We start from the raw sequence: 26,312 nt of genomic DNA on the forward strand, positions 1-26,312 counted from the left end.
GCAGCAGATGAAGGTGGAGCAGGAGTGGAGAGATGGGAGGGATCAGGATTGGGATGGATGTCACCAGAAACCAGAAGAGCAAAGACAAAATGGACAAGGTGTGAGTGGTCAGTAAGGGGTATGGGGTACTTGAGTTTGGGCTTAGGAGTAAAAGCGTTGTAGGCCATGAGTTTAAATTTAAGACATTGAAAGGGGGAGACACAGAAAAGAGAGGAGTCAATAGTCAATGGAGCTTGCTTATATGTTGGAAGAGGTCAGGGAAAGGGAAAGGTGGTGGAAGTGGAAAGATATGGAGCTCAGTGTGGTAGGAAGTGCTTAGGGCTAGTGAGATTAGAAGTGGGAGAAATAGCAGTAAGGATAGCATTGTGTGATGGAAAAGGAGGTGAAGAGTTATAGAGAAAAATATAAAGAAATATATTAGGGAAGGGTGGTGGCTAGAAATAAGCAGTATGAGGGAAGGAACAGTATTGAGGGGTGGAAATAGTGAGTATGTGAGGAGATAGTAGGTGTGCTAGGGAGTGAAAGAGGTAGGTGTGAGAGAGGAAAGAAACAGAGGAGGTGGACCAAGTTGGGCAGGGAAAAAGGGAAGATTGGTTACAAAGTGGGAAAAGTGAAAGGGTGAGAGCACAAGTTATAGTGATAAGAGAGAGCTGTGGGAGTGACCAGACAACAAGGTGAAAGTATAAATTTGAGGATACTTGGGGTGGGTGGAATTCAGGGGTAGGAGGTGACTGAACTGAGCCCAAGCAGAGTGAGGGGGGAGTGGAGCAGATAGATCCACACCACACCACAGGTAAGTTTAATGTAACGGCCTACAACCTGCACTCAGCACTTTAATTTTACTTCCTTTTACCAGGAAAGACAGACTGACAGTATACAATTTTGAGCTTTTTATCAGGGTTACTTGTTCAAATGTCAGACAAATAAGTAAAACCCTCAAATCAAATCTATGTCTGAGTATTAGAAAGCCACAAAGGTGCAAGGTATAGCTGTAAAAGTTAGGGTCAGAGAGACAAATGTATGATGTCGGTTTACTTTAGTTACGGGGGAAGGAGGCAAAAAATAATGCAGAAAGAGCCCTATGGCTGACCAAAATGGTGACTCACTTTCTTACACAGCATGGTAGAAGAGAATTTAACAAACTTTTTTTTTATATATATTTGTAACCTACACTGTTTAATTGTTGGGAGAGAAAAAGGTTTTGTTGTTAGGGACTGTGGAAGCAAATTGCAATCCCATAGACACCATTTTGCAGGAGCTGCAGTACGCTAGTGTAGGCAAATGTAGAGCGTGACTAGAAAAAGAGAAAAGCAGAGATTCTAGGTAAGCATTAAGGCAATGACAGGCAGTTATTTTACAATAGTACGCATACCTCTCAACCTCTTAGAGTAAGAAATCTGGGCAAAGCCATAAAAAAAGTGGTACAAATAGGGACAATTTCTAAATATTGCTAAAGTCTACAACTCAAATGTCTATCATTATTTTCTAACTTCAGTCTTCAATGATTTGCCAATAATTTGCCAGAAAGCCACAATTTTATGAGAAATGGACCAAAAATATAAGGCACAAATCTGGACATTCTGTGAAAATCTGTACGGTTAAGAGTTCAGAGATGTTTGGGGGGGGGGGTAAAAGTAGCAAACTTCAGAGTGGACTAGAGTTTTTAGCTAAGAAAACTTAGTAATAAAGAACATAACAAACACTTGCCAAATTTTAAAGAACTATCAGAAAAACTAATAAATCGCTCGTCATTGTAGAACTTCAAAATAGTCAGTAAAAGCAATTCCAGTATAGCTAGCACAAGTTTTTTTAGGTCGTAATTGCACTTATCCAATGTTTGTGAGCAATTTAAACAATAAAAAAACATGATTATGCATTTTCTTTATGTGTAGGTTCATTTTAAGCACAAATATTACCAGGGAATTCAGTAATATTCTAGTAATATTCAGTATATTATTATTTATTATTTATTTATTTTATATTTGTTAACCGAGATGGTCCGACTGGATACATGTCCTTTTTCAGCGGAGGCCCGGGGAGAAAAGCTCCAACAGAGTTACATTGATAATTAGGTACAGTAAATGAGCTGAAAGAACTTAACAAAAACATAGGCTATTTACATACAAGTACAAGACTGCCATTACTATTTCTGAGATTACTACAAATGTAACATTAATAACATATTAGCAAGGACGGTAGGCAGTATAATGACATAGAGTTAGACAGGATACATATTTCTTTATCACAGTATACATATTATACATTTTAGCATTATTTTAAGACTGTTGTTAGTGAGTCAGGTGCTTAGAAGTGTAAATACTTGTTGCAGGGCTTGGTGTTAGAGAGTAACTTAACAATAACACCAAGTTTGCAGTCATCTGCAAAGTCAGTTAATTATAGGTCTTGGTTTGTGGTCTGAAGGTCAGAAAAAGTAAATGCCAAACAAAAGTGGCCCCGGCACAAAACCTACCAAAACACTAAAACTAAAGTATGAGTTCTCTCCCTTAGCCAGTTTGGTATCCAATGACTCCTTGTTGAAAAGTCTATAACACTAAAAAAAAGACAGAAAATGCAGGAGAAGAGTGAATACTGAACATTGCCATTCTCCTTTCAATTGTTTTTTGCAGAGGGCGAGCCTTACTGCACACCCAGATATGGCGGTAAGTTCCTGCACTCAACAGACTTATAAATGCTATCTTCTGGATCACAATACTTCACAGAAAAATGAATATTCTGAAAATATGGCAATCTCAGACTTAATATAAGGAAGTCTGAATTTTCAGCCATTTGCTCTCCACATTACAGGACTCTACATTCTGAGTTTAGATATTTCAAATGTTCTATAGTTTGCAGTAGTCAGTCACAACATGAGAGCCATGTGGATTCTTTGATGATCCTTTTCATATCAGAAAACCATTATTACTATGTTTATTTGTTTATTTTTTGGAATAGCATGCAATCAAAGCATTGTATTGAGCTTAATCAGCAACTAGAAAACAGCATTAGATCAGATGGGAGGATGTGTTTTATGGCTCGTCAAACAAAACACGGACTTCAAGAAATAAATTTTATTTACAAACAACAACAACAATTTTTTCGTATAAGTCATGATCTCTTTTGCAAAAATTGTAATTTGTAATTTTTCCACTTCCTTTGCTGCACACCTTTATCCATGCTTATGCATGGTTGCACTGACATATCTTTACCTGTGTTGTAGTAAAATGTTCTGCCAGTGGTTCTGTTACCATTCCTGTTAATTTAGTCTCATGTTTGTTGCTGTCAACTTGTCCTGTTGCTGCTTCACTTTTCAAAGACTATCATTTCTATTTCCATGTTTTTGTTGTGACCTCCACCCTCAGTTCTTGGTCTACTTCTTGTCCTTGAACCTGACAATTGGATCGATATATTGGTGTACTTACTTCTTTGAAGACTCAGACACATCTAGCTGTGAATTACTAACAGATTTAAATATGTTCTACTGCCAGTTTCTAAGCATTTGCAGTCCATTGGCAGAATGCATTAACTGCCAAAAGCTCACTAACAATGACTTGCTTTCCATCACACGTCATACAATCTATAAATATTTATAAAATGATGAAGCCACACTCTCATCAGCTTAAGAGATACTGCTCTCTTGTGGAAGATAATAATAAAAAACGTCTTACCTTTATGATTTTTGTATTTATACTCCAGTTTTAATTCATCATTTTCACTTAAATTATTGCAATTTAATGCAATCATATTTTATCATCATTTTCATTGTCTCATTCAAAATATGTCCATCATTTATCACTATCATACTTTAAATAAATAGGAAAATAAAGGCAAGCAATTAGACTGCCCCCTCGTCAAGAAACCTGCCTGCATGAACTTACCAAACCAATGTTATGGCTGTTAAAATGTCCCTTCCCAAGCCCCTTAAAAGTAGGATGTCAAACTTCAGGAGAAATTTATAATACCAACACCATTAACTTCACGCATAGCTACAATGAGTTAGACTGTAAAATGTCAGCTGCCAGTAAACTCACAAACAGAAACGGCAATGTTCTAGCAATCAATGATTCCATTGTCAGACATTCTGGCACCTTGTTACAAAAGTAGACAAGGACACATTGACAGTTAAAACAAAACCACAGCCACTGGATAAAAAACAAAGTATTTATTCACCTCCAGTGTCTCTGATAAATGCCTTCAAGGAGTAATGCACAAGATATATATATATATATATATATATATATATATATATATATATATATATATATAGGTCTCCTTCAGTCGATCAAACGTTTACAAGTTTGATCGGACTGAATGGAGATCTCCGTACAAAGCTGAAAGGGAAGATTTCCCATTTCCACAATGTAATGCAATCTCGGAGTTGGTATATTTAAGTAAAGGGGGTATGGAGGGTGCAGGGGGCATAGCCCCCCTGCTATAGACATTTAGTTTTGTGTTTTTTTGTTTTATGTGTTTTTATTTCAGTGTTCAAACTTTTACGAATTCGAACATATGGTCTCGGCCATATGTGGTTCGAACTTGTAAAAGTTCGATCTACTGAAGTAGATCCATAGATTATATATATATATATATATATATATATATATATATATATATATATACATATATACAGACACAAACACACACACACACAAAATTGAAAACACTAAGTAAGATAATTATTTAATTAGAAACTGACCAACTAATTGGATATTTCCAGTTACATTCACTGTTTAATCTCCCCATGTATCAAAGTGTTATATTTTAAAATATACATTGCTTCTTTATATAGCAGTTTATCCTTAAGTGCAATATTTTCTCCCAGTTTTATTATCACTTGTTTCAAAATCTAGCCCCACAATAAAGTTAAGTTCCATTGCTGTTTTTTTTTTTTTAAAGTGCATAACCACTGGACTTTCCTTACATTCTTTTTTAATATCCCTAACATGTTCTTGAAATTTTAACTTAAAAGCCTTCTGGCTTTCTCCTACATAAAATAAACCACAGGGGCATTTTAAAACATAAATAACCCCTTCAGTGCTACATGTAAACCTACTAATTAGATCAAATTTAATATTATTATTCTTTGGAAAACAATTCCCTGCTTGATCACAAATAGAACATTTTTCCACATTGAAAGGTACCCTTTCTCAAAGGAATATTCATAAAAATACAAAAAAGCTAAGGAAACATTGTTTTTTAATTAAATAATCATCTTAGTGTTTTAAATTTTATGTATGTGTATATGTATATATATATATATATATATATATATATATATATATATATATATATATATATATATACTGTTTCTTTTTGATTTATGCATTACTCCTTGAAGCATTTTGCTGAGGTGTTAGAGGTGAATGCTTTGTTTTTACCCAGTGGCTGTGGTTTTGTTTTATTTGATTTTTTCAGTGGTTTTTGTTTATACATTGACAGTTAGCTGCCTATTTGGCACTAACATCCGTGATGTTACAAAGGCTCTTAGGTGTCATAAACTAGGTAAATATGAATATCATCTAGTAGTATCATATGTGGGTGTTGGTGACATGAGACGCTTGACCCTTTGGAACATGCAGAGGGGCATGATGGATCTCACCATGCATTTGTCAAATGCAAGTAAAACTATGGTACTGAGTGAAATCTTATCTTCACTCAGAATGACACCTTAAAAATTTTGTCTCACTGATTGGATAAGTACTTTGTGTCATTCTGGAGTGGTTAAGTATGTGTCATATTGGTAGGATACTGTAGACTTACTTGTTTTGCAAAAATAAAACAGCCTGCACCTGTCATAACATGGCTTCGGTTTACTGGCCACCCCGAGCATGCTTTTTTAAGGCAGACTCCATGTACTGAACATTATAACAGTGTAAAAAAAATACAACACATTTAGATTTGAATATTGGCAGGGCTGTTTTTCTCAATGTCAGAAGTCTAAATAACAACTTGCCTAATTAAGTAGCTCTTCTGCAGCTTGAACACATCTGTGCATATTTTGTTACTGAGGCTTGGTTTCATTGTAAAGATAGCACTCCCTCTGTACCTGGGTTTAGTGATTATCATGCATGCAGGCCCAAAAGGAATTGTGGGAGCATTTCCATATTTGTCTGAAAGCATATTGCTACTACACAGAACTGCCGAGAACAACATGTTGAGCCTATTGAGTTTTAGAGTACCCCAAACAAAATAAAGTATCAACCCATTGCTTGTCATAGATTGCCCTCTGTGTGCTCTCAGATGATCATGAAGGGCTCCTGTATGTGCCTTCTGAGATGCCTATAAAAAATAATTTCCAGTGGGGATCTTTAGCTATCCATTCATAAAATGATCCATCTCTACCTCAAAAATGGGGCGTTTCCACAGTTTCCTAAGCCTTGTAAATGATAAATCCCTACATCAATTAGTTAACCAAAACACTATGGTGCCAAATATTTTAGACTGTGTTCTTAACAATTTAGGCCCTGTCATGTACCATACCTATTTTATCTGCATGCCTGGTTAAATCCAGTAACAAAGTAGTGGTCTTCTGCTTTAATGTCTCAAGCCCATAGTATACACACCCGAATTCAAGACTTGAAAAAAATAATTTAAACTGTAAGCAGAACTCTCTAAAATTACTTAACACCAGCAGCCAAGCAGAGTCATCTGCCATTTGTACAATGAAGTTCTATTCTCAACTAGAAAAGTGCACAGATCTGGCTGTCCCAACTAGAACCAAATATATTGGGAAATTTTTAAAACAAACTACTGTTATGGTCTTTTTTATAAATAAGTTCCATAACAAAAAGAAAAAAAATTTCTGATGCTTTCCAAAAAACCTAAATCTGACCACATTAAGCACTCTGTCAAAGAGATTAGCAAAGCAACAAAAAGGTCCCATTAAAGACAAAAAAGTTAAGCATGAACTGAATCTAGCATCACAAGCCAATGTCAAGTACAAGTCCATCTTTAATTATGTCAGGAAGCTAAAAAAACAATTAACCCAACAGTATTCTCAATGAATCCAAGATGGCGTTATCCACTCTGACACCAATGAAATAACAAACATCCTTTCAGATAAATTTTGTGAGGGCTTCTTCCAGGAAAATTCATTGATATTTTCAAATCCTGGAATCCTGGACAACACCTAACATATTACGGCAACATGCCCTAACCATACCCTCTACTACTAAAAGTACCACCTCAGTTTGACTAAAGAATTTTAATGGCTGCCTATTAAACAGCACTAAACATGCCCTATTGGACCCTTCCTGAATATGTTTAACCTAAGCTTAACCACAGTGAGTGTATCCCTGAAACACAGAAACAGTTATCATGTTACTCCTACATAAGAAGTCCTATAACTAACCTTGCAAACTATAAACCTACCAGTGTAACTAGTCCAGTCTACAAGGCCATGGTAGTTATCATACTGGACAACCAAAAGGTGTTGGATAAGTTGGACTAGAAAACAAGAAGGCTGCTTCATTTTCATCAAATGATTTATAACAATAAATGCATACCAACATTATATATTCCCCTTTCTGAAGGAGGTATGGGCCACCTCAAAATTAATTACATGTATACAGTATATCTGAATATATGTATATATCTTACATGTATATATCGTACTGGAAATGCTCACCCAGACTCTGCCACAGCCTGCTGTGAGGGAAAGGTTAATTTGCTTTTTATTTCTTGTATTTTGTATGATGTGATTTGTTTTCTTTACACTGTGTTTTATTTTGTATTCTGCTTTTAACTGCATATTAAAACTTGAACATAGACCACAGCTCTGTCTCTTGTGAGTCAGACAGAAAATGTTCCTACCCTCCCACCCCATTACTGTTGTGTTATTAAACACCACTGTCTTTCTAGTTGCCTGGCCTTTATGTTAATTTGACCATACATCTTATTTCCTCTCTGCTTTTTCTGGCTGGTGTGAGTAAACACAAAATTATCATTTTGTGAAATCACACCCTTCAACTATTTAAATGTATTGGTCATCTTACTGTATTCCATAGTACCAGAATACAAAAGTGCACACCCATTTCAATCTATCTTGCTCTTTTAAAAATAGTGGCTCTCCACTAAAATTTACTTTTTTGACAAGTTACTGACTTTCATATCTAACTGCTTAGTGCACACTGCAGTGATTAAGATAACTCATTTTTTTCATCTTACCTTTAAGCATCTATTACAAGACCACCAGTTATTGGAGAGCCCACATTCTGCCTTTCAGTAGAATTCTGCTGTTCAGTAGTCATATTGGGATTAGTGCTTCTGTCTTCTCCTGGAGAGAGAAGGAGTATAGTGACATTATTTACTGGTGACTGCTGATCACCAGAAAGCCTCAAAACTGCTTTATAGCTGACAGCTTGAAATTTGTACTTATATTCTGATCCTGGTGAGAGTAGGAGTAGAGTGTATTGATCCCTGACTCTTTCTGGTTGGAGAAAGAGTCTCTGTGCTTAATATACCTGACTGGTCTGGTTGCTATTTGAGGCATCTACCAGAAAAAGCTACAAGCCTACAGACCCTTGCATCATCGGGAACAAGACTATGGATCATCAAACAGGCTGAGGCCTTCTTCTCTTCTTGGGATTGGTGCTAACATTTTGCTTTTGGTCTGAGAAGAGGCAAAGGAGCATTATATCCCAGCAGAGTGAAACTGTGCTGAGACCAGCATTAGTAGTAGTCAGGCAGTAGCCATTTATGAGACTCCCCTCTTTTCATCATTCTTGACAAGCTACTTCTTTGTTTTCAGTAAGTACTGCTTGATTTCTTTCTAACTTCAGAATATCTGCCTAAATACTTCATCCTCGAGGTGTACGTATTAGTTTCCCCTCAAGTATTTGGCAGTGCGCTGTATGGACTCAGACACCTTGAGTGACATTTTTCCTGTAAAAGCACAATTGAAATTTCTCCAATATCTAGTTGCATACAGGACAACTTGTTTGCAGTGACAAGCACTGTCCACATAGTTGCAAACTGGATACTCCTGACAGTGATTGATATTCTCATGCCAACAGTCTAATCAATAAAAAAGGGTCTGTTGCCATGGATATGAACTTTCCTATTGTCTCCGTTACCATCTTGGTGATTATGGGCATCCTGAGGCAATGCAGAAATTGCCTCATGTTTACTGACAACCAGTTAATTCTCAAACAAACTGATACGGTATGTGAGAGATGTACTTACACAACCTCACTGGAGGCAAAGCTCTCACATAAAAGTACTCCTAATGTCTATAAGGCTGTCAGTAGTACACATGCTGCACCCATCACACACAATTCAAAGCAGACATAAAGACCCAAATATACTGAGGCACTTACATGTAACCTTCCTAAACCACAAAGACCTTCTAGACAAAGTATACCCTCAGCAGCCCCAAATGCACTCTTTCAAAACAACACCCACATCAACACATAGAGCTACATCTCATGGAGCCTCTATTTCTAAGCCCATAAGGAAAGTCACCACACAATGCAACATTCTAGGCATTGGAGACTCCATTGTGAGACACACTGATGTCCCTCTCACCAGGCTGAGAAAGGAGAAAATTATGGTCAGTTGATTATCAGGGGCTAGGACACATTACACATGCACTCAGGTCATTGGATCACAGTTACCAATAGGACTCAGTCATAGTCCATGTGGGAGTAAATGACCTGAGATGTACCTCCCTAGACTATATGAAGAGAGACATTATAGATCTCTCTGACTATGGGTCACAGGCTGGTATGAGCCTAGTATTGAGCAGCATTTTACCTTCTCCAAAGATGATGCCACAATACGAACAAAAGATGATTGACTTTAATAACTGGCTTAGTTTCAAGTGACATTCTAAGGGGGTGCAGTATTTGTCAGCATGGAAGGAGATGGACAACAGACCACACTGCTTTGCCAGAGATGGTCTGCACCTCTCCACTCTAGGCTTTCAAATATCAGCTAAAAGATTTTCTTCCCCATAGTGCCTTTTTTAGGTAATGCCAAACTGAAAGTACTTCTGACATAGCAAATCAAAACTAAAAAAATCTAAAGGTATTACTGCTCAGTGCTAGGAGCCTAAACAAAAAACTCCACTCCCTGGAAGATCTCTTTACCCTAGAGAATGTTGATATCTATGCAGCCTCAGAGATATGATTTAAAGACACAGACAGCATACCAACAGTGCAGGCTTATAATGCCTTCCACACATTTAGACCAGCTACTTCACAGGCAGGGACTAAAGGTGGAGGTATCTCTACTTACATAAAAAATAAATATACTTCAATACTGGTCAAAAAGGACAATGCGTTTGAGTTCCTCCATATTCAAATTACCATAGGTAAAATCCAGTACCATTTCCTTGCAAGCTATAGGTCCCCTTCTATGACCCAGGAAACCCATACCATGTATTTAAACTTATTAAAAACACTAACCATCCAACTCAAAACCATATTCATGGGTGACTTTAATTACCCCACTATTAACTGGGAATCCTATATGACATCAAATGTACATGCAGAGAGATTCCTGGATTTTGTAAACACAAACTCCCTGGACTAGACACCCAATACACCAACCAGGGGTGAAACATACTGGATCTGGTCCTCACTAATATGGGAGAGTGCTGCACACCCCCTACTGTAATGCCTTCCCTGGTAAGGTCAGACCACAAAATGGTCTCCTTTGAAGTAAAAATAAATCCTGGACCCTCAACTAAACCGGGAATATTCAGGAACTATTCTAAGGCTAAACTCCTGCTATTAAGTGAGATTTTGGCAAAATTTCAAACCCCTATAAACTCCGAGAACACTTCCGCCTCTGCAGAACTGTTCACAGAAACCATGTACAAGCATATTAATAGCTGCATAGAGACAGCTGTACCTACCAGAAGGAAGTGAAAAACTAATTCAAAAAAACAAGCCACCCTGGTGGAACCACACAATCAATCAAATGTATAACAGGAGTTAGAAAATCATGGCAACAATTAGGAGGTGCAGCACCCAGCAGGATAAAAGCACTCTCATTAAACTAAACAAACAACTCAGGGGACAAATAAAGTCCATCAAAGCCACATTTGAGGTAAGTTTGGCCTCCCAGGCCAAGGATAACCACAAAGCATTCCTTAGCTATGCCCACAACCTCAAAGGCAATACACACTTGTATGCACAGCTCATTGTAAATGTAGCCACCTATGCTGAGCCAGAAGATATAACAAACCTCCTGGCTGATCAATTCAGCTCCAGCTTTACTCCTCTCTCCCCCTTAGCCTTCCCTCAGGAAATATCATCAAATATAACTCCCCCTACTATCACTAGGGAACAGGTCCTTAATGCTCTCTCTAAGACCAAGAATACTGCATCAATGGGCCCAGACAATATTCCAGGATGCCTTCTAAATAGCATGAAACATGACGTATCAGGGCCTCCGTAATTACTATTTAACTGTAGCCTCCAAACAGGCTTCATGCCTCATGAATGGAGAAAGGCAACAGCCATCCCTCTGCATAAAGGTGGGCCATCTACAGACCCTGGAAACTACAGTCCCATAAGTCTCACTAGTTTCATATGTAAATTTAGGGAAAGAATTGTCATAGAGATTACAAATTACGAGCTGTCACTGAATCTCACACTGGCACAAACGTTCTCCAGGAGGGGCTGACACAGACAAATAACTGGTGTCAGAGTCATGGACTAAAACTAAATGCCAAGAAATGCATAATAGTATCCTTTGGGAAGTCATCCATCCCTGGTAACTATCATATTGACACTTAGAGTTGACCCAATAGTCAGGGACTTAGGGACACACACAGATAGTAATCTAGCCTTTGATCATCATGTATCTACAGTGGTGAGGAAATAATTCTATGTTGTGCAACTTATAAACAAAGGTATGGCATCCAAGAACCAAGGAAATCATTGTTCCACTGTATCCGGCATGCATCAGACCTAACCAGGCATATCTAGTAATTGGAACGTCCACAGAGGTTCCTCACTAAAAGAATACAGGGCATAAGTAATATGTCCTATGAAGACTTCCTCAAGGCCCTATCTCTCTATTCTGTCTCCTACAGGCTTTTGAGGGGAGATATATGCCTGGCATACAGGGCATTGTCAGACTCCACTCTCATGGTCCGCCTGCATATCCACAAAACAAGTAGTACCAGAATTAACCATTCTAAAGACTTAAACCTTGCCTGTGATATAAATAGGACCTCTGAAAAACTCACAAATAGCTGTAATTCAAACTATACAAACTGAAAAAAATGGCAACCAAGTGTAGAAAACACTCAAACCTTTAATAAAACAACAAAAGTAATATTACAAAGTGTTTTTCGTCTAGCTCAATGGCTAGACTTCCTCAGGCAATTCAAAATTGTAACAAAGTGATATTTAAATGTTAAATAAATTAATCACATGACTTCTACACATAATTATATATAATTAAGTTGTCTATTTAAATTTAAAAAGACCACTATCACCAAATAAACACTGTTAAATATATATATATAAGTATGTTAAATATGTATAATAATTCTCCCTCAACAACACCAAATTCTTCCTACTATCAAAATATTTTAAATAACTAATTCACTCACATTGTACAAATAGCTGTCACATTAAAACAAGTACCTAACTTGTATAAATGAAAGCATTCATAAAAATACTACTGAATTGCAATACCCAACTATATCATTTTTAACCATCACCATCATTTTTTTAAAAAACTGTTAAAGTTTTGTCATATAAAAACAAGGATAATATTTTGATAAACTTAAAAATTTATAACACATGACTATGGTTAAAGTAAAACATTTTACCTCCACATACTTTTTAACCACAAATATGGCAAAATAGTACAAGCTTCATTTAAAACCAGATGTTGATGGGCATTCAAATGGAGTTGCCGTAATAATTCCAATTGTGCCAAAAATATTGAAGCAGGTCCATTATTGCCATCTTGTTTTACTTAATCAATAATCAAGAACTTAAACCTGTGGTGTGGTGCTGTGGAAATGTGTCTAGCCAGTGTGTTTTCTGTCCTTCCCTTCCTAATTACATACAAATGTTCGTAAATTCTTTCTTTAAATTTTCGGTCGGTTTTCCCGACATAGAAGGCAGGACAGAGAACACACTGTGCAAGATATACTACCATTTTAAAACTACAGTTGTACCTACCCTTAATTAAATACCTATAGTTGTTAACAGTAAAATACTGGCCTGTTGCTACAGTTCCACAATAATTACAACGTTCACATTTAAAGATCCCTGGTGTTCTAGTAGTTCTAACTAATGGGGTCTCTACTAGATCTTTCAAGTTCCTACCTTTTCTAAATGTGAAAGTTGGTTTAACACCTATTTTCTGAACAATATCAGATTCATTTATCAAAATGTTCCACTTTTTATAAATAATTTTCTTAATCCCTACTGCATCTACACTGAAAGTCAATATAAAACTAGTGTTGCACGGTTCAGATATTTTCTATTGTTGTGCCATTGGCTCTACTTAATTCTTCACTATCATATGTTAGTACCACATTTTCAATATTTACATTACTATTGTTTTCCATTTTATTTAAAATGGGTTGATAGAACCTTATTTGGCATTTAGTTGACACCTCTAACACCTGTTAATTAATAAGTTCAATGGGGTAACCCCTTTGTACAAACATTTCAGTTAACAAATTACATTCAACATAAAAGTCTTGGATCGTAGAAATCATTCTGGCAGCTCGAACTAACTGTCCCTTAACCACTGATCTTTTAGTGGAAAAGGGATGTGCACTTGTATAGTGCAAGAATTAATTACAATAAGTAATTTTACGATGTATTTTTGATGTGTAAATGTTGCATTCGTTGTCTTTTTTTATTAAAACATCTAGATAAGATATACAGTCTTCACTGAAATTAGATGTAAATTTTAAGAAGTTAGAACTGCTGTTCATTGCATCAACAATACACTTTGCTACAGTTTCATCACCATTAAGTACAATAAAGATGTTGTCAAAAAAACGCATGTAGTATACCACAGATTGCATCACATCAATATTTGAAGAAATATAGGTGTGCTCCCAATGGGACATCACCATGTTTGCAAAACTAGCACCACATGGTGAGCCCATTGCCACACCTATCAACTGAAGATAAATTTTGTTGTCAAAGGACACATAATTATTGTACAAAATGATAGTTAACAATTCCTCCACAGTTGTAAGTTCATTTTCTGGGCCCCTAAAATGCACATCCGGGCTAGCACAGATTCTATTCCATCTTCATGTGGGATTGAACTATATAAATCACTTACGTCCACAGTCAAAAAATTGTAATCTTTATTGAACGTAAGTCTATTAATTCCATCTAAAAATGACCAGGAATCATGGTTAATGTGCAATTCCTGTTTAACATATTTTTTAAGGATGGAATCAACCAGTTTTGCACAAGCATAAGTAGCGGACTGACGAGAATCTACTAATGCCTGCATGGGGGGGGGGGGGGTCGATTGCATTCTTGTGGATTTTGGGTACACCAAACATTTTTGGTGTTCTTGGGAAGACCATTGTTAGATAATTTAAAGTACTAGTATCTAGATGTGCTTCTATAAACAAATCAGTCAAATAAGTGTTTATCCTACAGTAAGCAATATTCAATTAATTTTTGCTAACTTCCTTGTAAGTAGCAGTACTTAAAATTTTATTAATTCTAGTTAAATATTCCTCACAATCCATAAGAACCAATCCACCCCTTTATCCGGTTTCATAGTTCTAACTGGTTTACTCCTTAAGTCATTTAATAAATCCCTTTCTACTTGACTTAAGTTGTTGTTTCCTGTAAATTTTGAATTTAATATAGGTCTAATGTCTAGCTCACATATTTAATAAATTTCTTTCTACTTGACTTAAGTTGTTGTTTCCTGTAAATTTTGAATTTAATATAGTTCTAACGTCTAGCTCACATATTTGGTCAAAAGTAAGCAAAAGTGGATGCATCGGTGGATTGTAGGTACTTGGAACATGTAATTCACTATGATAGGAACTGTTACCATTAAGCAGAATTGCTAAATTAAGTTTCCTTAAGTACACCTTAAAGTCTAACAATGTTTTTTCTAAGTTAGATTGACAGGTCGGTACAAATGTAAATCCTCTAGAAAACACTTCTACCAAGTTCTTGTCGATGTTATAGTCTGTAAAATTGTAAACTTTAAAGTTGCAGTTTGTATTAAATATAATGTTACATTTTTTGGTATTAGGTACAAGTTCATCTACCTTTTTGTTTTCACTTTGCCCCTTGTGTTGTAGGGTTTTTTTTGTTGTTGCATCTGTAGTTTTTCCTGTTGTTTGTTGTTTGCTGAAAGAAAATTTTGACGATTAGATTGTGCAACTGAAGCATAAGAAGAAGTTCCTTGGTTAATGTTAGTTTCATTTAATACGACCCTGTTACCACTTGAATTGTTTCTTTCATTCACTAAACATGGTGACGTTGTGTCCCATTCAAAGTTTGTTCTCACATTTTGACTGTTGAAGGGTAACCATTTAGAATGGCCAATAGTGTTCCATGCCTGTGAAGGGGGCGGATATGGGTACACTGTACCATTCTTGTAATCCAAGCAATCTCTTTCCAGTTTTTTAATTTTATTCAGCTTTAGTTTTTCAATTTGCTGATTTATGCTCTCAAAAATACATTTATGATCGTAAACATAATGTGAATAATCACAATGGTTAACAATGTCCCTATTTAACATTTTTACTTCACAGGATATCTCATTCATTTGTAGTTCATAGTGTTTACACATCACAGACATTAATTCTTTGCCCTGCTTATCAAACAGTTCAGTTAGATCTTTATTGAACTGAGAACCAGTCACAAGCCCAGTTGGATACTGCCATGACCTTAACCCTTTAGGGACCATGTTATCTTTTATGTTTTCCGTAAAATACATGAGTTCCAACTGTAATTTTTTTATGGTTTAATAACTTATAATCAAGGGTTTTTAAATATGAAACAAGTGTCTGCTCATCATTTTCAGTCGGTTGTGCCACATTTGATGATGAGTTTTGTACTATCATGTTTGGGCTATTTCATAGCCAAACCGAAATATCCGGTGTTCCAAATAGCCCTATTCCTACTTGTGGCAATTGTTCCCTAGATTGGGAACTAACAGATGCAATACCTGATACATTGTTTATGCCCGCATTTGTAGGTGTTTGCTGGTTAGTGAGCATATTCTGTACCACATTGGTCATGCCGTTGTGAAAGTTACTGGATGATATGTTCCCCATAAATCCATCATTCTGTGAATTCAAGGTGTTGGTAATGGGATTATTATACATATTTAACATACTTATATATATTTTTAACAGTATTTATTTGGTGACAGTGGTCTTTTTAAATTTAAATAGACAACTTAATTATATATAATTATGTGTAGAAGTCATGTGATTCATTTATTTAACATTTAAATATCACTTTGTTATAATTTGGAATTGCCTGAGGAAGTCTAGCTATTGAGCTGGACGAAAAGTGCTTTGTAATATTACTTTTGTTGTTTTATTAAAGGTATGAGTGTTTTCTACACTCGGTTGCCATTTTTTTCAGTTTATATAAATAGGACCTGCTGGAGAGATAGGTATGTATCCCAGACACTACCGTGTCTATGGAATAGGCTCCCCATTCATGTAAAACAGAGTTCCTCCCTAATTCAAATCAAGTGCAACTTGGACAACTTGATGGGAAACTGGAAATTCATCCCTGATTTGGAACCTATGTCTCTGATACAAACAGGTAACCTGTAAATGGTTCATCTCCCAGGCCCATGCTTACACTTATCAAGGGTATCAGAACTCATCATAAATTTGGGATTCATGGCTAGGCTTAAAAAGCCCCTTGTGGTCGTTAGCTTACTAAACACCTATGAACCTATAATAACGAGAGTGCATACATATCTGCTGACCTCACAAGACCCAAACATAGTGAAAGTTTTGAAACATGAGATTGCTTCCCAGCTTAGTTTAGCAGAAGGATATCTCTGTCAAGTTGGAATGGAAATCAAACCAGAAGCATATAAAACAGCCAGCAACTGAATGTGCAAAAAACAAAAGAAAGAATATAAGATGAAGGATCAGATGAGAAGGCAAGAAATGTTCAAAATGCATAAATATAGTTGCAAGTATAGAAAACTCTTGGAACAACCTCATGTTGTTCAGGATTGAATGCAGGAATGGTTAAGGGGAGGTGAATTTAAACCAAAAGACAAAAGATTAATAATATTGGTTGCACAAGATCGTGGCCTACGTACACATTGGTTTATAAAGTCCTTTGAATATGTGAGAGAAACAGACAAATGTAGGTTTTGTGAAACAGAATTGAAAACAGTTGCACATCTTGTTGCTGGTTCTGATATAGTAATGGCAGAAGGACTGCATACTGAAAGGCATAATAATGTGGCAAGACTGTTGCATTGGGGATTGTGCAAACATTATAACACTGAACTAGCTAAGAAAATCTGGAAACATGAGCCCTAAAGCATCATAGAAAATGATGGTTTATTTCATATGGGATCATCCGTTACCAACAGTTCAAAAATAGATGCGATAAAACCAGGTATAGTAGTCCATGAAAAGAAGACAAAAGTAGAATTGATCATTGAAATTGCTACACCCAGTGACTATAGTTTCTTACATACAGAGAGAGACAAAGTCATAAATACCAGGGTGTGCAGGGAAAAACGAGGGCAATGTGGAAGAAAGATACCCAGACATTTCCAGTATTAGTAAGAACAATGGGTCTTCTAAAAAATAATTTATAATCATACTTATAAGTTACCTATACATGCAACTCCATACACATTGCAGAAGGAGTCATTACTGGGCACATTGCGTGCGCTGCAAAGAGCACTTCTGGCTGACATCAAAGATTGAAACAATACTAATTTCATCAGCTTAAATCATACTTTAACTTAGGAATGGGGTCCAATTCCATCATGGTATTAGAACCCAAAAGACTTGGAAAAATTAAAAAAAGAGAAAAGACTTTATAAACTGTCATATCAAAAATATCATCCACCTAGATCCTCAATATATTGGCTTTGTCAGAGAGAGGGCATGTCTATTTAACTTGCATAACTTCTTTGAGAAGGTCACTGATGCTTTGGACAGTCATTACTCAGTTCATATAGCTTACTTGAATATGTCCAAGGCCTTTGACACCGTCCCTCATTTTGCCATTGTAAGTAAATTAAGAGACCTAAACACAAACTCATGCATAGTTTGGTGGATTGCAAACTGGCTAAAAGGAGTAACTCACAGTTAAAGGAATAGATGTCACCTCAGAAAGTAAGAATCAATAGTTTGACTAACAAATTATCTAGACCACTATAATACACTCCAGTGTATTCAATACTGAGAGCACTCATACTAAGAAGTAAGTTATTACATTGTTATGAAAACATAAATTGCTTAGATAAAGTAAGATCTATGGCCCTGGTATAACTATGTCATTCAGCCTTTCCAGTAATATAATGAAACAGGAAAACACATATATACTTAACTATTAAACTTCCTGCTATCAAGTAATGAATTACACCCATAAAGGATTCCAAATGAGCCAAAATATTGCTATAACTAATTACTAGCCAGTAAGAAATGTCTAGAAGCTGATTAAATTAAATAGAGTTGTGTAAGTTGAACTTGCCATAACAGCAGATGTTCAAATGATCACTGCTGCAACCGCCCTAGCTATATAGGTTATATCTTGCCAAGGATATAACAGCCAGCCAGCTTCCAAAACTTCATGACACCTTCCAACCATGTAAACTGTGAAGAAGCTTGAGCTGAGCTGACTAAAAGATAAGTCTGAACATGAAACTCCGCAAAGCTTTACTGCCGCTGAAGTGTACGCTCCTCTAAGACTTTTTAGGATTGACAGTTGCCTTGTGCTTTCTCTTGCTGGACAGATACATTCCCTTTGGGGAAAAACTTCTAATTTCTTAATTTTTTGATGTTTTATTACTTTCCTCTTAAGGAAGATTATTTTAAAGTTAGGAATGTTGCGTTTTAATGGACTGTCTTGAGACTATAATATACTTTTTAAAGGAGCACTATTTTTTGTATCAGTTTTAAAAGTAGTGCAAAGTAAATGAAAACATTTTTTTCTGTGGAGAAATTGTGTTTATTTTACTTTTGTGGGACAAGTATGGTGTTTTAAAGAGCTTTTTATTGTGTTTTTCTGTCAAATAACTTTTGTGGACTGGTAGTGTTTACTGTTAGTTTCTTCTTGTCTTCCCCAAAAAGAAGCATCGTTTTTGGCTTGACCATGGAAAAGACTATTGGTTTGATGGTCAGTCCTTCTTCCAGCCACAAAAAGAAAAAGATAAGCAAACAGTCTTTGTTACCAGAGCAAGCTAGCAATTTGACCACTCGCTGTGGCCACTTGTACCACAGACCACTCGTCTTTTACCCCAGACTCTTCTGGTGTAGTACCTATAACTAGTATGGACTGGGGGTTAGCCTTATCTTCTGCGGTTGTTGGGCCCTCCCAGTGGGCAAGTGAGATACACTTTTCTTGGTCCTGGGAGAGGGAACAGGGAAGGTTTCTCTGTGTCGAAATGCTGTGATCATCCTTGGTGACTGCTGGCCCCATTTTTCCTGTCAAAAAAACAGAAAACTAAGCATGTATCTAATCCTTCTCAAATTTCTTTGGATAGGGGTAGTTTACTGGGTCTGGTTTAGGGTTTAATTTAGGTTACTGAACCTTCTTGTAAAGTAGTTTCTGGTAAAAGAAAGGGGGATTCCTCTTTTCCTGAAGAAATCCAAGATTCTGAATCTGAACAAGAAGATACAGGGATGCATGCTGTTTTTTTTCCCTCAGATTTCTGATTCATATTTATTAACATCCATGTCCTCCCCTACATATATCCCCTTCAAAGAAACAAATGTTTAAAAGTATGGAAACCATGCATCGAAGGAATGTGACCATCATGGCTAAAGAAAGAGTACATCCCAGCTGCTTTCATTTTCCACACGCACTATAAGTTTACACTGCCACATCTTTTTTCCTCCTTCACCAACCAGCAGACATTAAATTCTGCTCAGCACTTTTCATTCACCACATTGCGCTCATTCAGCAAATACAAATAAAATGTTACCTACTTTTCATCTTTGTCACCCAAAAAGAAAATCTAAAAAAAAAAGAAAGAAATAAAAAATGTAAAGTATGCTAGTTAAACTCACATTTTCGTTACATTTGAAACTTTACATCTAAACTGTATCTTCATGGCCCACTCTTCAACCTCCCATTTGTGTGATGTCAATCAATATCCTATAAAAAATGTATCTACCCTAAATTATAAAAACTGAAGATGTTAAGATCACCTTAATGCTTGTCGTTAGTGTCATTCTAATTTTAACCAAGGTCACTGAAACCGATAGTAATAGTGATATGAATAGCTAGAGAAACACATAAAACCTTCATAAAGTCAGACAATCATATACTGAAGTCCTGAACTTTCTACCAACCCTCCTGAACTTTCTACCAACCTTGTTATATAGATGTTGGGTAATTTAAAAATCAGCAACCTACGAGCAGTAGATGAGTATTATTTTAAGTTCATAGTTCTTGATATAGCCCTTAATTCATTTCTTTCTTCCTTACTTTTTCTTTTTTTTTTCTCGACCTAGGATGTTGTTTGATGACTATATTGCCACCACCTTACTGGACTATTCATTCCTGGACTAAAATAGCTGGGCACTCCCCAGCTGCGTGAGAGCCCTATGGCCCAACTGTTTCCACTCAGGAGTAACAACCAGCTCTTCACTTCCCAATTAAAGTCAGACAGTAGGGAATAGGCCACCTTCCTTGCCCTTTGGGATGTTGCACAGGAAATAATCCAAATGCAGTTAACAATTGAGAAGACCCCTATTCAAATCATAGCTAGCTACAGCCCTCTAACTCTTACTAAAGATGCTTACTCCACCTATCTGAACCGCTTCAAATCTATCAAGATTCAACTCTTTATCCTGGGTGACTTTAACTACCCAACCATAGATTGGAAGAAATACTCATGCCAAAAAACAAATGCCCAGAGATTCCTTGATTTCATCAATGCAAATGCCTTGGACCAGTTGGTTGACACCCCCACAAGAGGTGAAAATATCTTGGACTTGGTATTAACCAACATGAGCAACCACTGCAGCATCCCTACAGTGTTATCATCCCTGGCAAGATCCGACCACAAAGCAGACACTTTTGAAGTCACCATCTCCTCCAACACCCCCCCCCCCCAGCTTGGGTCAAACAAAAAACTTCTCCAAAGCTGATTACAACTTCCTGAAAGAAGGTATAAAGAGCTTCACAGCCTCCTCCCCTCCTCCGAAACTGGCATATATGTGTATGTCCAAACTTATACCAAAGTACTGTATGAGCATTTATACAGCTGTATGGAATCAGGAATACTAGCTAGGACATAATCCTCCTCCTCAAGGAAGAATAAACATGTCTGGGGGACATCTACAATAAATAAACTCTATAATAAAAGGAAAAAAAATTGCTGTCCAGGATCACAAAGGAGCAGGTGTCTAATTGGAAGCAGTCACTCCTTAGCCTGAACAAGCAAATAATGACTTGAGATGTACCTCACTGGACTATATGAAGAGAGACATGATTGAGTTCTCACAGTATACACTCCAGGCAGGTATGACCCTAGCCCAAACAGCATCCTACCTGCACCAACAATGATACCACAATATCAACAAAAAAATGTTTGACTTCAAAAATTGGCTTAGTTTCTGGTGTCTTTCTAAGGGGATCCAGTATTTGGCTGGAATGACATGATTTATAGGCCACAATGCTTTGCCAGTGATGGCCTCCACCTGTCACCCCTAGGGTTCCATATCTTGGCCAAAGCTCTTGCCTTCCCCACTGTGCCTTTTTTAGGCCATTTCCCAAAGACAAATCTTCCAACATAAAAGATCTGTCAAAAAATAAATTGAAGGACATGCTGCTAAATCCTAGGACCCTTAATCTTAAAATGCACTCACTGGAGGCTCTCCTTACACTGGAAGATGCTGATGTCTGTGCAGTTATGGAAACTTTGTTCAGGGCTGCAGAGATCACTCCTGCCTTACCAGGCTATACCTCATTCCATACTTTCCGACCCCAAAAGGGTGGTGGAGTCTCTATCTTCATTAAGAATAGGCACACCTCCAGACTGGCTTACCGACATGATGCACTGGAATTACTCCAGGAGCAGCTGACAGTTGGCAAGACACCCATCCAAGTTATAGCCAGCTATAGACCCCCCTCCATGTCTCAGGACACCCACACCTCCTACCTGGACCTACTTGACTCCATCAAGGTATCCCCTAACACCCTGATCCTTGGTGACTTCAACTACCCCACCATAGACTGTGTGAACTATTCCTGCACTAATGCACTCGCCCATTGATTTCTTGACTTCATCAGTTCTAATGCACTAGATCAACTGGTCTTATTCCTCGCAAGGGGAGATAACATACTGGACTTAGTTCTCACCAACATGGGTGCCCACTGCACCAGTCCCATAGTATGTTCTTCCCTGGTGCCATCAGATCATCGGTCTGTTTCATTCGAAGTTTCTATCCCACCCAACCCCTCTTCAGCTGTAACCAGGCTAAAAAACTTCTCAAAAGCTGACCAAAACCTCCTAAGGGAGGGTATCAGCAGCTTCACACCACCCTCCACCCCAGATGATGCAGACAACTATGCTGAACAGTACGCCAGTGCAGTATACAAGCACCTGAACAACTGCATGGACTCAGCTATACCCAACATAACTAAAATATGCTCCTCAAGGAAAAATAGACCTGTCTGGTGGACATCCTCTATCAACAGGCTTTACAACAAAAGGAAGAAATTGTTGTCTAAGGGTAAAAAGGAACAAAATCCAAATAGGAAAAACTCTCTCCTCTGCCTCAACAAACAAATTAGATCACTAGTGAAAAACCTCCAAAGCCAATTATGAGTTGGAACTAGCCTCCAAAACAAGGGAAGCCACTTACGTTAGGAACCTCCATGGCAAAGCCCAAGTTTGCTCCCATCTAGTACTTAATGATACCACTTGCACTAATCCTGCTGACTTAGCCAACCTGCTGGCTGATAGGTTCAGAGCAAACTTCACCCCCTTATCACCCCCCAAAGTCCCAGTCAACATCCCTGATATTTGTCCCACACCTCACATCTCTGTAGATCAAGTGTTAATGGCCCTACCCAAGGCAAAGAACACAGCTTCCATGGGACCTGATAGTATCCCAGGCTGTACTCTGCACCATCTCCAGCAACAACTAGCTTCACCATTGAGCACTCTATTCAACCACAGCCTAACTACAGGCTTCATTCCAGCAGAGTGGAGAACTGCCATCATCATCCCTTTGCACAAAGGTGGTGCCACTACTGACCTGGGAAACTATCACCCCATCAGCTTGAGAAGTCTGATCTGTAAAGTCATGGAGCATATTATTTTTGATCTCATAAACAAGAACGTAGGCAATCTCCAAACACTTAACCCCACCTAATTCAGATTTGTCAGGGGCAGTTCTTGCCTACTGAACCTAGCTGACTTCTTTGAGACTGTCAGCAAGGCCCTGGATGAGGGAAAGTCAGTTCATACAGCTTACCTTGACTTTGAAAAGGCTTTTGACATAATCCCCCACTCGGGCATCATGGAAAAGCTAACACAACTTGGTGTTAATCCCAATCTAGTAAGATAGGTGGCCAACTGACTCACAGATAGGACCCACAAGGTCAAAATAAGTGGTGCCACCTTCGTCATCAGACCTGTTGCTAGTGGTGTTCCCTAGGGATCTGTCCTGGGACCTCTACTGTTTGGCATATACTTCTCAGAGGTCCAGGGAAAGACAAAGGGCCTGTGGCTGACCAAGTTTGTGGATGACTGTAAGTTGAGTGCTGTCATTGACTCCCCAATTGATGTTAGCAGACTCAAGAGGGTCTCACAGCTACAAATAACTGGTGCCAAAGTCATGCCTCTATGTTAAATGTAAAACAATGTATTATTGTACCATTCAGCAAAAACACGGCCCCTACTGATTACCACATGAACGGCAACCCCCCTAAACAGACAACCTGCAGTGAGAGACCTGGGTACTCAGGTTGACAACAATCTCACATTCGATCATCATGTGGCGGTTGTGGTCAGAAAAGCCTTTTACTTGGTTCAGCTTACAAGTAAAGGGATTGCATCCAGAATAAAGGAGGTTATTACCTCTCTGTACTCTCCAAACACCTACACCAACTGGAAAGGCCACAGAATTACCTCACAAAGAGAATCCGTGGCCTCTAACACCTATCTTATGTGGACAGGCTTAAATCACTATCACTCTGTTTGCACACTAGCCCTCAACCTAGTCAGTGACATCAATAGGACTTGTTGGTTTGACAGATTTCTGTCCCAGAGAGTCCCACTTTTGTGGATTAGACTCCCTCTCCACTTAAATCATATTACCTTATTAAACCTTTTTAAGCGCAACCTGGATAACTGGATGAGGAGCAGAAAATACATACCTTGGATTGCACCTATGTCCCTGCTGGACAGCGGCATAGGGTGCTGACTTGCTGGGACATGGACTAAATTCTTGGATAGGCTTGTAAGGGCCTCAGGGCCAATAGCCTAGTAACTTCCTATGATCCCTGCTGAAAGCACTCCTGATGGCTCTGCCAAACCAACTATAGTAGTGCATTCCCCTTCATTTACTGATGCTTAGCATCATGAATTTGCAGAATCAGCTGACATAGTCTCCTCTAGTTAACACCTAGTATCCCCAATAGGTCTAGGTCTACCCTGTATGGCGACTCAAGCTGTCTCCCTCCCTTCTGTAGGATAGCTGACAATGACCACTAATAGAAATTATATAACCTGTAACAAAAATTAGGCTTTATCCCTCTACACCATAGAACTGGCTATTTTTTCTTAATTCTGAACTAACAAAGCATAATATAATCTCATATATTTAGCTATAAAAGCTCTGAATGAAAGTCACTTTTCCCTCCCAATACATACTTCCACTGATATTATGAAAATAAATGACTCCTAAATCATTCTCATTTTTGCCTCATTCTTACTGACAAGCTCTTAAGTTAGATTGGGTACATTGTTCCTCTATACCAAAGTTCAAACCTTACATTAAACCTTTTTTATCTATACATATTCAGTTGTGTTTGTAAACATGTAAACTACTCTTGGAACAAACACTCAGCAATAGCATTCTGTAATAACTTCATTAAATTACTTCAGGTTTTAGAAATCACGATTCAGGTCAGTGGTCTGTCTTCAAAATACTTCTATTCTGGCTGAGAAATCTGTCAAAGCACCTACTCCATCACATATGAGGTCACAAACTGCAACAATGTAATTCTAAGTTTTGCCATAACGCTGTCTACAACAGGCAAAGGGAGTCAGTTTGGTTTTTCAATTCCAAATGACTTTTTCCAAAAAAAAAAAAGTCCGCTCTACCATTTTCAATTTCCCAAAGTCCACCCCCTGCACCACCTTAATAATGGGTACTAACCTAATCCTATGGTTGCTCCTTCCCACATCCCTAACCCTACACCTTAATATCATTATAACCTTCCCATAACACTGCCACCATACAAGGCAGATTCAGACACACAAACATTCACAAACACACACAAACAATGCTACATCTCTCCCGTATGCTAAGCCTTAACCTTTCCCTAAAATACACAAATTCACATACAATCACACAACACCCATCCTTCACTCATCCCCGACCCTAACTCTAAATTGCATACACAAACACACACAAGCTCTCACCCGCCCCCCCCCAATCCCACTTACCTATACAGACATTCCATACCATCAACATATCTACAGTTTGGCTATCTGTACTGTCAGCATTAAACCACACCCTTGCATTTGCCGAACAAACATGTCTGATCAAATGCAGGTAACTATGAAGTTTACATAACAGTTTTTTTGAAAACATGGTTTGTGTTGCATAGCTGCATGCTCATTCTGTTCTTTATTGGTTATGTTTCATTTTTAATTCATACTTTTCAATTTTCTTATATAATTAAAGAATGACTTATCATTGCTTTCAGTCTCTTGAGGTTGAGCAGAGTTATCAGAGTTGAAAATTTTTGTGTAAAAAGTTGTTCCTTTGTAATTCTTTCAATCTAAACTTGCTTTTATGATTAAGGGTACTGTTGAAAGATAATTAATACTTTTACTTCTTTTCATTAATTCTATTATTCCTCCAAAATCTGTTTTATTGAATTTACCTATATATGATTGTAGATGTTAAGGATATCATAAGACCAGTATTAATATTCTGAGCAGAA

The sequence above is a fragment of the Protopterus annectens genome, chromosome 3.part1 (genome assembly GCF_019279795.1).
Source record: "Protopterus annectens isolate FY-2018-M chromosome 3.part1, PAN1.0, whole genome shotgun sequence".
NCBI lineage: Eukaryota > Metazoa > Chordata > Ceratodontiformes > Protopteridae > Protopterus > Protopterus annectens.